General features: G+C 40.0%; 1 protein-coding gene across 2 annotated transcripts in view; it reads right to left on the reverse strand.

Annotated features, from left to right (window-relative positions):
- Positions 1–9065, reverse strand: part of LOC104923274 (SH3 and multiple ankyrin repeat domains protein 1) — a 44556-nt gene extending 35491 nt beyond the window's left edge. For both annotated transcript variants that reach the window (XM_019262081.2, XM_019262076.2), the window contains exons 1-2: positions 8872–9065; positions 8460–8513 (exon numbers count right to left, since the gene is read on the reverse strand). The gene's annotated coding sequence lies outside the window, so the exon portion shown is untranslated. The remainder of the gene's footprint in view (positions 1–8459; positions 8514–8871) is intronic.
- Positions 9066–11368: the final 2303 nt, after the last annotated feature.

An 11368-nucleotide genomic window follows, 5' to 3' on the forward strand; every position in this document is an offset into this window, starting at 1 on the left:
TGACGGTACTGTAACTTCCAAGATACACATATATTTTAAATGCCTAATTTATAAATTCAGTAGTATTTGATTGACTGGATGTATGCAAAACAATCCAAGCTTGGTCAGTTCAAGTCTCACTGGCCAAAAGGAACTCTGCTAGTTGAGCTGGGGAAAAAAAGGATACTATAGAGGAATGAGGACTGACCGTGGTCAATTCCCCAAGATGCTCTGAGAGTGACAGGGTGGGCCACTTCAACGCAAACACAATGTCTGCAAAACAAGTGAACCAGGACAGAGAGGAAGAGGAGAAATCAAAAGGATGGTTTGAGAAAAAAAGCATCTAACCATCCATTATTCTGGTCCGGGTTGCATAGTATCTAACCACTTAGGATACATTAGAGTAAAGTCATCTAAAAAAGTGAGGAGTGCGGCTGGCTAACATATTAAACTTTTTTCATTAAGGTTTCTACCACTGGCAGCAGATTTAAGTGCCTCGGTGCCTATCAATAGCTACAGGAGGACAGAGGGCAGCTGTTCAATTACCCATGGTCTGAAATCCATATTCAGCACACATTTAACCAGTATTTGTAGACAAAGGCACACTACAGGACCCACCTCTGGCCATTGTCGTAAGTATGATTTACATGTTACATTTAGGCTGAAAATCCTTCTAATCAGAAGCTCAAAGTGCAGTGTGTTAAGAGCGTATTTTGGAGATTAACACTATCATTCAAGCACACCAGGATAGAATAGACATGGTTGATTTATGAACAAAAAAGTCTCATCAAATATTGAACAACATTGAGTCTGCACTAGGCAAGATAAGGAACTAGAGGGACAGGCTGAGAGTAGACAGGAACCTTATAATTGGGATGTAAAACCGAAAGGGGAATACACAAGAGAGAACGACGAGGAGAGTTGTAGTTTGCATAAAGCAGAGTAATCAGATTGAGACAAAAGGGTGGGCGGGTGGGGAGCAAGCATGGCTAGAAGAGGGATGAGAGCAGGTGGCGAGCTAAGCCAAAGTCAACAGTAAGAATAAAAAAAAAACAGAATGAAAGGAGGTGTTTGTTTTTCTTTATTTAAAATGAAGTGCTATTTGATGTCATATTCTAACTTTAATCACACCTCCTTAAACGCTCTTCCGCCATAATGGATGGCAAAACTCGTTTCGTCTTCACCTTCTCTGTCCTGTCACTCAACTCCTACGCTCTGCCACAACAATAGCTCAGACTTAGTCAGGTTCCTTTTGCCAGCTGTTGGGCTCTCCTGTCCCTGTGCTGGGCATCATCTCTCCAACTTGTCTTGACTTTTCTTTCTCTTGGGAAAACAGTGGTGGGAGAGAGGAATGAATTTCACACTCCTGACAGAACTGTCTCTCTGTATTGTCTCAGAGGTAGAAAACTCATTTTTCACTGTCTTATACTGAGTTTTGTCTTTTTTTCAGCCACTCACTTGTATTGTTCTTCAAAATGGCTTTTTTGATTATTGTGTTTTTCTTTTATATTCTTGTATCACATGAATATGGCCTGGGTACCCTGCACCTCCTAAGTAGGTTTTCTTGTTATGTAGGCAAGGACTTACTTAGGGCAGGAACACACATTTAAAACCAGATTCATTTCCTCATTTTGCTGTGAGTGGTCAGTGGAGACTGCAGATCACCACAGACATATAAAAGACACTTAGCAACCATTATCTTGTGGTGTAAAAGCTCATGACTCAAATGTTTTGCTCATAATGAAAGCATCATGTAGATGGTTTATGTGTTAGCGCAGTTTCTTCTTGTAGAGAAGCAGTGGAGGGATTGTAACACAAATAGGGAAGAAACTCAATTTTACATACACTTTTACCCTTGAAGCCCCATTTTAGCTTTCGATAAACTTTTACACGGAATGTCCCACATTACTCGCGCATTACAAACGAGATCTCTTAATGATCAGAACAGGAGGAATGATTACAGCGATCAAAAATTATTCATTTGTGCACCTGGCTACTGTTTTAAGACAAAAAATGTTAACCTATCCTTTAACATCTTAACATAGAGTACGCTATATTATATAATTTAGCAAGTGTTTATTTTTATTGCAAAAGCTATAAAAATTATCAGTACAAGACAACTCAGTATATCTTAATTACTTTTTATCCCTGATCTTCTGAGCTCCTGACTAACAGTCACGCAATGTAAAAGTAGAAACGAGGGACATCTGAAGATTTCAGAAGTTGGCAAGTTGGTCTGCCCATGGGATGCCAGTGCAGCAGCTAGACTTCTGATGATCTGAAGCCACACGGAGACTCAAGTAGAGGATTTTCATAGATCTGGGCTGATGTGGGTCGACAGACAGTAAGGAAATGCAGTGAAAGTAAGATGAAGAATCAGGGGCTGATTAATCATGGTAACGAGGACAGAGATGGATACTCTCCTTGAGTAACTGGAAAGCAAAGATAGATGGATGGAGGGATTCATAGAGAGAGGTCACTGTTATCTCTCTTCTCTATTCACCTTTGCCTTTTCTGTACGTCTTGCTTTTTGCAAAGCATAGCAAAGTTATAATAATGACTTTGGGGCTCATTTGGTTCCTTTAGTCCTAGGGGTTCCTGATCAACAAAACATGTGTTCTGCTAAATAGACAAACTCAAATTTACTGTAATGAAATGATACACAATGAAAAATAATCCTATTTTAAATGATAAATTATTATATCAATTATGAATTATCTTGTGCTCTCACTACATACACTATCTATGTGTGCTATGAGTGAGTGTTGCCTGCATGCTGCATTGGGGTTTCTCCTCTTCTTTTGGCTGTCTCACAGGAATATTCAAGTCCAAGCATGAAGTACTACAAAGACCTAATGGGCAGTCAGTTCAACTTCTACTCATGTTTCCTCTTTTTGTCAATTTCTTTCTCTTTTTCTCACTTACTCACTCACTCACTCTCTTCCTATGTAGGACAGAGCATGTGTATAGATATATTTTCAGTGTATCAGTCCCCAGAAAGTAGAATTGGAGATCATCCAAGGAACAGATTGTCCCACTTTTACGTCCTGCAAAAGTGGAGCGGCCAAGTTCTGTCCTCTATATCCCTCTCTTTCACTGGGTCTCCACCCTTTCAGCCTCTTTCACGCCACCAGTGACAAGGAACTGTCAAGAACACTCTAGGCCTACTCCAACACATGATGGAATGAGTCACTCCACTGGGGGGAGAGAGATTTTATATGAGTGGTGCATCACTAGCCATCAGGTCTGGGGGTGGTGCTCTGACGTAGAGGTTTAAGGGGGAAGGGTTAAGCTGGGGTATGATAAGTAGGTACCATACTGTATATACAGTAGCATTAGCACTAATTAAAGTTAACATTAATGCAATACATTGAACTAATCCTTTAAGTTTTAATGTCTATATCATCTAAACCATGAAAATAAGCATTACAAACGTATACGCTATACTATTGGCTTTCCTGATAGGATCACAAGTCTTGGCAGTAATTTAATCTGTGCTTGATGAAATCAGATGAAATGCAAGTGCTTAATTGACAATCATGGCATCATTGATTACTTTTACAGGCAGATAACAATACCCAGCAACTGATCTATTTTCTATGCACTCAAAGATCCTGGCATTCCCCTCAGTGGCGGTGCAAAATTTCCTATCCAGCACAAACAGAAACCTTTTAAGTCAACTGCATAACTGATGCTAATCAAACAAAAAATGATAGCCCTGCTAATCAGTAATTAAATGGATGAATAAAATAATTACTCCCAGTTCTCCATTTCACAACATCCTGCTCCTTTGGATCTGCGTTCCAGCTCCACCTTCCTCGTCGCCACCTCACCAAGGACGATCTTTTTTAAGAAAAAGGGGCCACAGCTTACTTCACAGGTTATACAGGTTCTGCCTGATGTTCCAAGCACGTGTGCATGTGCTTACACACATGCTGCATGATTGTTCACACACACGTTCCACAGTTTGAGTCTTTTAGAAGACACATAAACACGTGTCCTGGAAATATGTCTAATAGAAAGCAGAATTATGTGACAGACCAGTCAGCCTTAGTTTGGCTGGCGGTCTTGTGTAGATCAAAGTGGGCTATCTTTCCCCTCAGACTGGATATAATTGGGTCAGGTGGAGCATGCGCTGAAGGCCTAGCTTAGGCTAAACTTGGCTGGATGGGCTGGGAGACCTCAATGCAGCACAGTTTTAGGAGTGAACATCCCCTGCGCTATTTTTGAGACTTCCTCCTTCCCGTAAACACTGTTTGATACAATAGCTAAAGCTTTTTTTTTCCAACGACACAACAGAAATCCCTCAATTGAGGTTTGTCAACTTCTGCTTTTTCTGGCCCATGACCTAATTTTAACATCCTGAAAATCTTCACAGAACAAAGTTAGGTCAATCTGTGTATATAGCAATGTTTTTTAAATTACCGTATATTTTCAAGCTCTAAATGGATGATATAGAAATAATATGCCAAAAATAATTAAATATAACTAAAAAGCACCTTTTTCTTAATATAATATAATGAAGCACATTTAATGCCTCATAAAAGCCTCATATTTCACATGTGTTATTGGAGCTTATTATTGCAGGTTAATGACCTAATCCACGAGGACCAATATATGAGACGCAATGTTCTTTTTATTGTTTTTAGTAGTGTTAATTTCAGCAATGGATTAAATGAAACCAGGCCCCAGGTCCACGTGCATGTGTCTGTAGCAGCACTGAAACCAAACTTAAGTGCATAAGACTAGTTTGTGTCTGTGCACATCATCCAGTATCTATTAATTAACTTCATCATCTGAAACACATAAAATTAATAGAATTTCCCAAAGTAAATATCAGATTTAGAGTTAATTTTCAAATAACACAAACTCCCCTTTCACTCACTACACATGATATGACAGAAAGTGCATTAAAATGTCATGGAAACAAAGACTTCAAAGGCAACTGTGCAGCAGGTTGCCTTCTGTTTCACAACAACAAAGAAGCACAGATGCAGTGTCAAAACATCTCGAATAAAACAGACCATCTATACAATCCCTGGTATCAAGTAACTTTCTTTTTTATACTTGTCCCAGAGCCCCCGATGAGGGAGATGTCAGGCCTCAAATATGATGAAAGCAGGCCACAGACAAACTAGTCAGAGACACAGAGATGAGTGCAGGTTTAAGGCTTTGGGGTGGATATTATGGCAGATAAACAGCCACAAATTGACTGTCCACTATTTGACACTTTCACTTACCTTGCACGTCCATTGACACAAAGGTAACACTGAGAGACAGAAGTCAACAAGATACTAATAAATGCTGTTAGACATGGCTGACAAAGTGAGGACCATGTCGACGCCTGTCGGGCCCCATTAGAGTTTGTCCACCTACTGTTTGTACCATGTGTAATTGGTTGTACAGACAGAAAGAGCCTTCATTCTTAACTTTATACTTAGATTATTATTACATAACTTATCATTTTTACAGCTGCATACTCCAATAAGCAATAAATAAACCTTTATCCTGATATTTATGATCTAGGAGGGCAAGAAACTCTCAAACACATGTGGTATTTCATATCAAATGGGACCAACACTTGTGTGGGGAGCACCTTTACACCCACTGAGGTTGGGTGTTAGAAATCAATGAAGCTATAAAATGTGTGCTTTCTATTCAAGATATTTTGGGGGAAGTATGTTCTTTACACCTGTTCTCGGCAAATCAGATCAACGCTACCTTGTTAGGACTCTAAACCGAGCCAAAAATCGCTGGCTAAAGGGGCCTTCTAACCCCCGTTGGCTTTAAACAGGCTGCTCAGCAGCCCAGAAGCTGTCAGAGAACAGTGAGGTTAATGAGATATACCTAAAGGTGCTCTGTCATCATGTGATGTATTACTTCTGTTTTCATGTCATACAGTACATTTACATACTTCAGATTTTAACTGGCGTCTCACTTTAAAGGTTGCCAAGTACATGTTAGTATTATAAAAGGCTTTTAATAAGTGCATCTTAAACCCAGCTGTTGTTTACTGTGACTTCCATGCAAGACAAGTGTGTGAGTGTGTATATTTCAGTCATTAACTTGAAGTTGTATTCAGAAACTGTAAAGGGCTCTTCATATTTGAGCTCTTCATAATGGTGCATGTGTTGCATTTTGCCGGCTTCTGTTTTCATGGCTTACGGCAATCCTCCAGATCTTTCCCCTGGGGGAAATCTCCCTGTATGTAATAATGAAAAGCCTGCAGAGTCAGGGGAAAAAGCTCTTCTCCTGCGTTCCATCTTAATGAGCACAACAATGAGGCTCTGTCAGTTTGGCAAATAACAATTAGAAGTTTATTAAAAATCCCATTAGATGATCGCTTTTATTTACACATGGAATTACGACTCAGGCTTATTTGATGATGGCACTTTAAATGTCAAGATTAAAGGGTGGTCTGCCATTTCTTTGCACAGATTTTGCAGCGTTTTGTTGTTGAATTAAAAGCTACATGTGTGTGTGTGTGTGTGTGTGTTCAACTGTATGGATTTCAATGGGCACGTGTGTATTTTGCCTGTTTATAGCTCGATACAGCTGTAGCCCAGTTTAATATTCCCATGGGACTGATTTAAGGAACATTTTGTTGTGGGTTTTGCATTTCTGGTTCATAGATAGTAGCTTGCAGTTTATAGTGCCTAGCTGTGTTCCTCTACAACAAGGAGCTGTCACTGGAAATATTCTCTCAGCATGTCCATCTTTTGTCCTCACACTCACACTCTCCATACCAAACCCTGGAGAATAACTGGACCATATAGCACAAATTGTGATCTTCCTGAGGGGAAAGGACAGAACAGGACCGAGCAGAAGAGAACAGCAGTAACAGGATGGAGTGGATATAAGTAGGCAGCAATGGTGGAAATTTCCTAAAACAGAGAGGCACACGTCCACTGGCACATCAAGCTTTTTGGGCAATTATTGTCTTTAATCTCCCACTAATTTGTTTCATGTTACATTTTCTTTGGCATTAGTCATACATTACGTATAATCACTCTGTAAGTCCCTCTCGATTGATAACGTCATCCAGCTTTCTTTGTTCCATTATGATCAATTGTTCTGTGTTTGCTGGGAGGCCATTAATCTTACTGTGTCCACCCTGCTCTAAATTGGCTGTTTTATTTTCTTCCTTTCCTAAATGAATTCCCTTAGGTGTAATTCTTCAAGGGAAAAATATGCTTTTAAAGCCAATATAGTGTGGGGGCAGGCCTTAGGAGGCTGTGCAATGTCAATTATGTCGTACCTACTGGATGAAAGAGCACAGAGCTGGAAGACACCATAGTGTTTAGGTGTGTGTGTGTGTGTCTGCATATGTGTATGCGAGTCAGTTCTCTGGAGTCCTTAGACGGTTTCCACCTTTCCATCAGTTGACGCAACGAATGCTGTGAGCAGGTAACGATTTTGACAAGTCGCATCCGCAGAAGTGTGTGAAATGTGGGTGTTGATGAGCTCTCGCTTGATTCTGTTAAATGTAATACAATGCTTTAAGTGTCTGGGTAGTATTAAAATAGGTCTTACATAAGTGTAGGTTTTACATAAGCAGTATTAACATTTCTCCCCTCCAAATTCCAAGACTGATTTATCATATTACCTACATCAGTTATTCCATTTTCCTCTCATTGTACAACAGGTCATAACCTACTTTGTAACTGCGGGGGACGGTTGTAAAATACTGCAATGTACAATTATGATTCCTAATGAACATGGAATAATCTATGCGAAACAGGGTCTTAACAAGTCACAAGAGATCCAATTATGGCCATAAAGTTGGATACAGCATGAAAGCCTCATTTAGAGAAATGAACTTTTCCACCATTACTGTCCACTGTGTCCAGTAGAAAATGTCTGGAAGCGATCCTTTTAGTTAGAATCCCACCTTGTGAGGCACATCATTACAGCTGCTTTATGCTGCAAACCATAGATAATAAAGCTTATATGCGCTACAGCGAAGCAGTCCGCTCTCACTAATCAGTTTTAAAGCTGTTCTGAAGTGATATGCGTAATTACTTTAGAGTTTTCTTTGAATGCTCTGTGATCTTTGTAATACATTCTTTCTGTCCCACTTTGCTCTCTCTTCGCCACCTCCATAAAACATGAGATCTCAGAGGACGTGTGCCCCCCTCGCTCTGCCACCATCTCCGCAGCATCCACTTCTACTTATAGAGTGCTTTGACTTTCAGCCTGTCACACCTTGCTGCTTAGGATAATTTCTTTCCTTTCTTTGTGTGCCTAATGCTTCTTTATGCACGGCTTTCTATGCAATTGATAGTTCACACATACCAGTTTTCTATCGTCACTTTATGTCATTTTATGTATTTTTTGGCGCTTTTTTAAAATATTCTGAACACTTTACGTGACTTTGATTGTGAGATACACACTACAGTTGCTCTTCAGATTAATTCAAACCAAAAACCAGAGTGAATAAATAAATAAATAAATAAAATATTTAAAATAAAAGTAAATACCTTTCAATCTGCAGTTCAGGCTGTGTTGCTCCTCATTTTATCCGCAGTGACCTCCTTGATAAACCACAAAGAGAGTAAAAAAAAAAGGGACCGGGTATTAGAAAATGAGAGAAAGATCCAGTTGATAAAATATAGATGAGGAAAAAATAAGAAAAAGTGATTTGCTTTTTCTCTTTCAAAAATCACATTTTCATGCCTTCTAGTCTTTAAATGTGCATCGGTGTGAGCCAGCCTGAGCCACTGTACTCTGCAGGCTCTCTTTCTGTTTTTCATTCACACACACACACACACACACACACTTTCACCTACTCTATGCCCCGGTTTAGCCGTCTCTCTCTCCCTCTCTCTCTCTCTTACACACACATTCATGCACTCTCTCTCCAGCGTGTCATACTCTCTCTCTCCACCTTACTTCAGCTGCTTGACTGATCTCTCTCCTTCGTTCTCCTTCCTCTTTGTACTTCCACTGTATACTGACTCTTCACCCTCTGTCGGTCGTGCTCTTCTATTCAATTATCCCCAATTTTCTTCATTACTCTCCCTCGCTCTCTGTCTTTATGTCTCTCACTGTTCCGCCACATTTCAACCTCTCTCTCTCTCTCTCTCTCTCTCTCTCTCTCTCTCTCACACCCTCTCTCTAGCTCGTTATTTCAGTCACTCCATCAATCAAATGCACTCACACTCGTCTCATGATATGATTCACTCCCCTTTATCTTCACCCGTCTCATGCGTACAGTGGATGAATCCAGGCCACCTCACCGTTCCCTTTGTGTCTTTTATGGTCATCATAAAACTGTACTAAAACTGTTTTTCATTCTCAAAATGTGGCTTTATCACCTGTGCAGCAGAAATAAAATATGGTGACAGATACTGCAGCCATATGTTGTGGAACATGCATCGGTGACCGACCACAACTTTGAACAAACTTGTTTTCTGTCATTTAAAGACTCTATTCACCTAAATCACACACACACACATGGACACAGAAAAAACACAAACCTATTTTCGCAGTTACACCTTGGAGTATGTTACCATGCAGACATTCAGGGTTTTATTTGGTGTTGGGATTTGCCCCAATTCCCAGTGCAGTGGAGCTTAATAGCATCTTGTTTGGGATGCTCGCTGCATTGAAAAATAACATTTAAAAGACTCAGCAACACAAAGACTGCTGAAAACACACTAGGGATATTGCAATGATGTGGTGTGCATCTTTTTTGGCTATCAGGACACCCGGTGGTATTGTATTTCAACATTAAAATGCCAAAAAAATACTGTCAGTCTGGTTACAATGAATCTTGATGCATGTGGTTTGTGACAGGAGTAAGGAGTTACTGCATCATTATATGTGTCCCAGCGGGTAAAGCGATCTACACATGGCATATGTTGCATCTCACATGGAGAACTGGTTATGACACCTTCTGCAAGGGCAGCTTTCTAGAAGAGGGAAGATAAAACTGCTAAACAAACACTTAAACAGTATAGTAGCTCAGTATAACCACATTGTCCTCAGTTCAACTCAGGGAAGTAGTATGTCACCACCCTCGCGACTCATTCCCCTTTCAAAATCAACACTCTGAACTGTCCAATAAAGACAAAATACCAAAGAAAATCTGAAAAACACAAAAGTAAAAGAAAGAAATCAACCGAAATAACCAACAACTTATTTAGGAAATGACATATTCGGTACTCTAATGTTGAATATTTGTGACGTTACCAAGTAAGTTCGGGCAGCTGGAGTGTTTGAGTGAAAACAGTCCTCATGCTTGCTTTATGCTTTTAGTGCCCATCAAAGAGAAGCATGGAGGAGAGAGGAAGTACATTACATTAATGCACACAATAGTGCACTCGGTTCAGAGGAGATGTAGATGAATTCTGCTAAATCCAGCCTCTCAAGGACGACATAACACATGCATTGTAACCCTTGACAAGAGCTCTAGTGGGTGCTCTCCTTTAATGGTGCACCACTCCATTGTGTATATTCACTACACTTTCATCCTACCATGGTGCTTCCACTACCTTTGCTGTCCAACGTCCTTACCCTGAGAAAGTAGCGTTCTTCCTGCTTTTCGTGTTAACGCCTTTCATGCCAAAGGCAAGGAGAAAAAAATGGGTCACGGGCAGATGGAGCATACAGTAGTAGGGATATGCTGTCTGGGCTCTTATTTTTTGTTTTTGTTTCATTCTGTGTGTTTTAGTGCAGTTACTTTGCTTCTGGGTGATGTGGAGTCAGACTGAAAAGGAAAACAAAAGAAGAAAAGGAGTAGAGGGCAGAATGAGAGAGAAGTTATTGATTAATGAAATCCAAGCTGCTTTTAAGCACTGGCTTGAAACAAAAAATGTTTGTTTTTTTCAGTGTGAATCCTTTAAAAAACTTGGTTGAATACATTTATGTTGACATTAGTCAAATGTAATCCCATTTTGAGATTCATTAGTTCATGGCGGCTGCATCACAGACTAAGACTGCTTTGCACATTCACAGCTCTAAATACAGTTACTACTTTGCTTCCTGCTGTAAGGCCTCATTCCTGCACGATCTTTTCAAGGAAAACCAATGCAGCGCTGGACTCTGGTGGCCATTTCAAGTAACTGAAACAGAGAGAGAGAAAAAATGTGAACAACAGAAGATAATTCTCAGAATGACTTTCAAATGTTTAGCTCAGTTGGTAGAGCAGCCGCCCCATGTGCGAAGGCTCAGTCCTTGCTGTGGAAGCCCAGGGTTCAAATTCAACATGTGGTTCTTTCTTCAGCTGTCTCTATCAGAAATAAAGCTTGAAAAGGCCATTAAAAGTAATCTTAGAAATATAGTTCTTAGAAGCTGATTGCTCAAGATGAGTGTTTTAACATTCATGCTGATGTTTGGTCTGTTTTTCTCTTCCTCTTTAAAAGCTTAAAAGTGGAAATATAAACTG

This window comes from Larimichthys crocea, chromosome XVI (assembly GCF_000972845.2).
Source record: "Larimichthys crocea isolate SSNF chromosome XVI, L_crocea_2.0, whole genome shotgun sequence".
Classification (NCBI taxonomy): Eukaryota; Metazoa; Chordata; class Actinopteri; family Sciaenidae; genus Larimichthys; species Larimichthys crocea.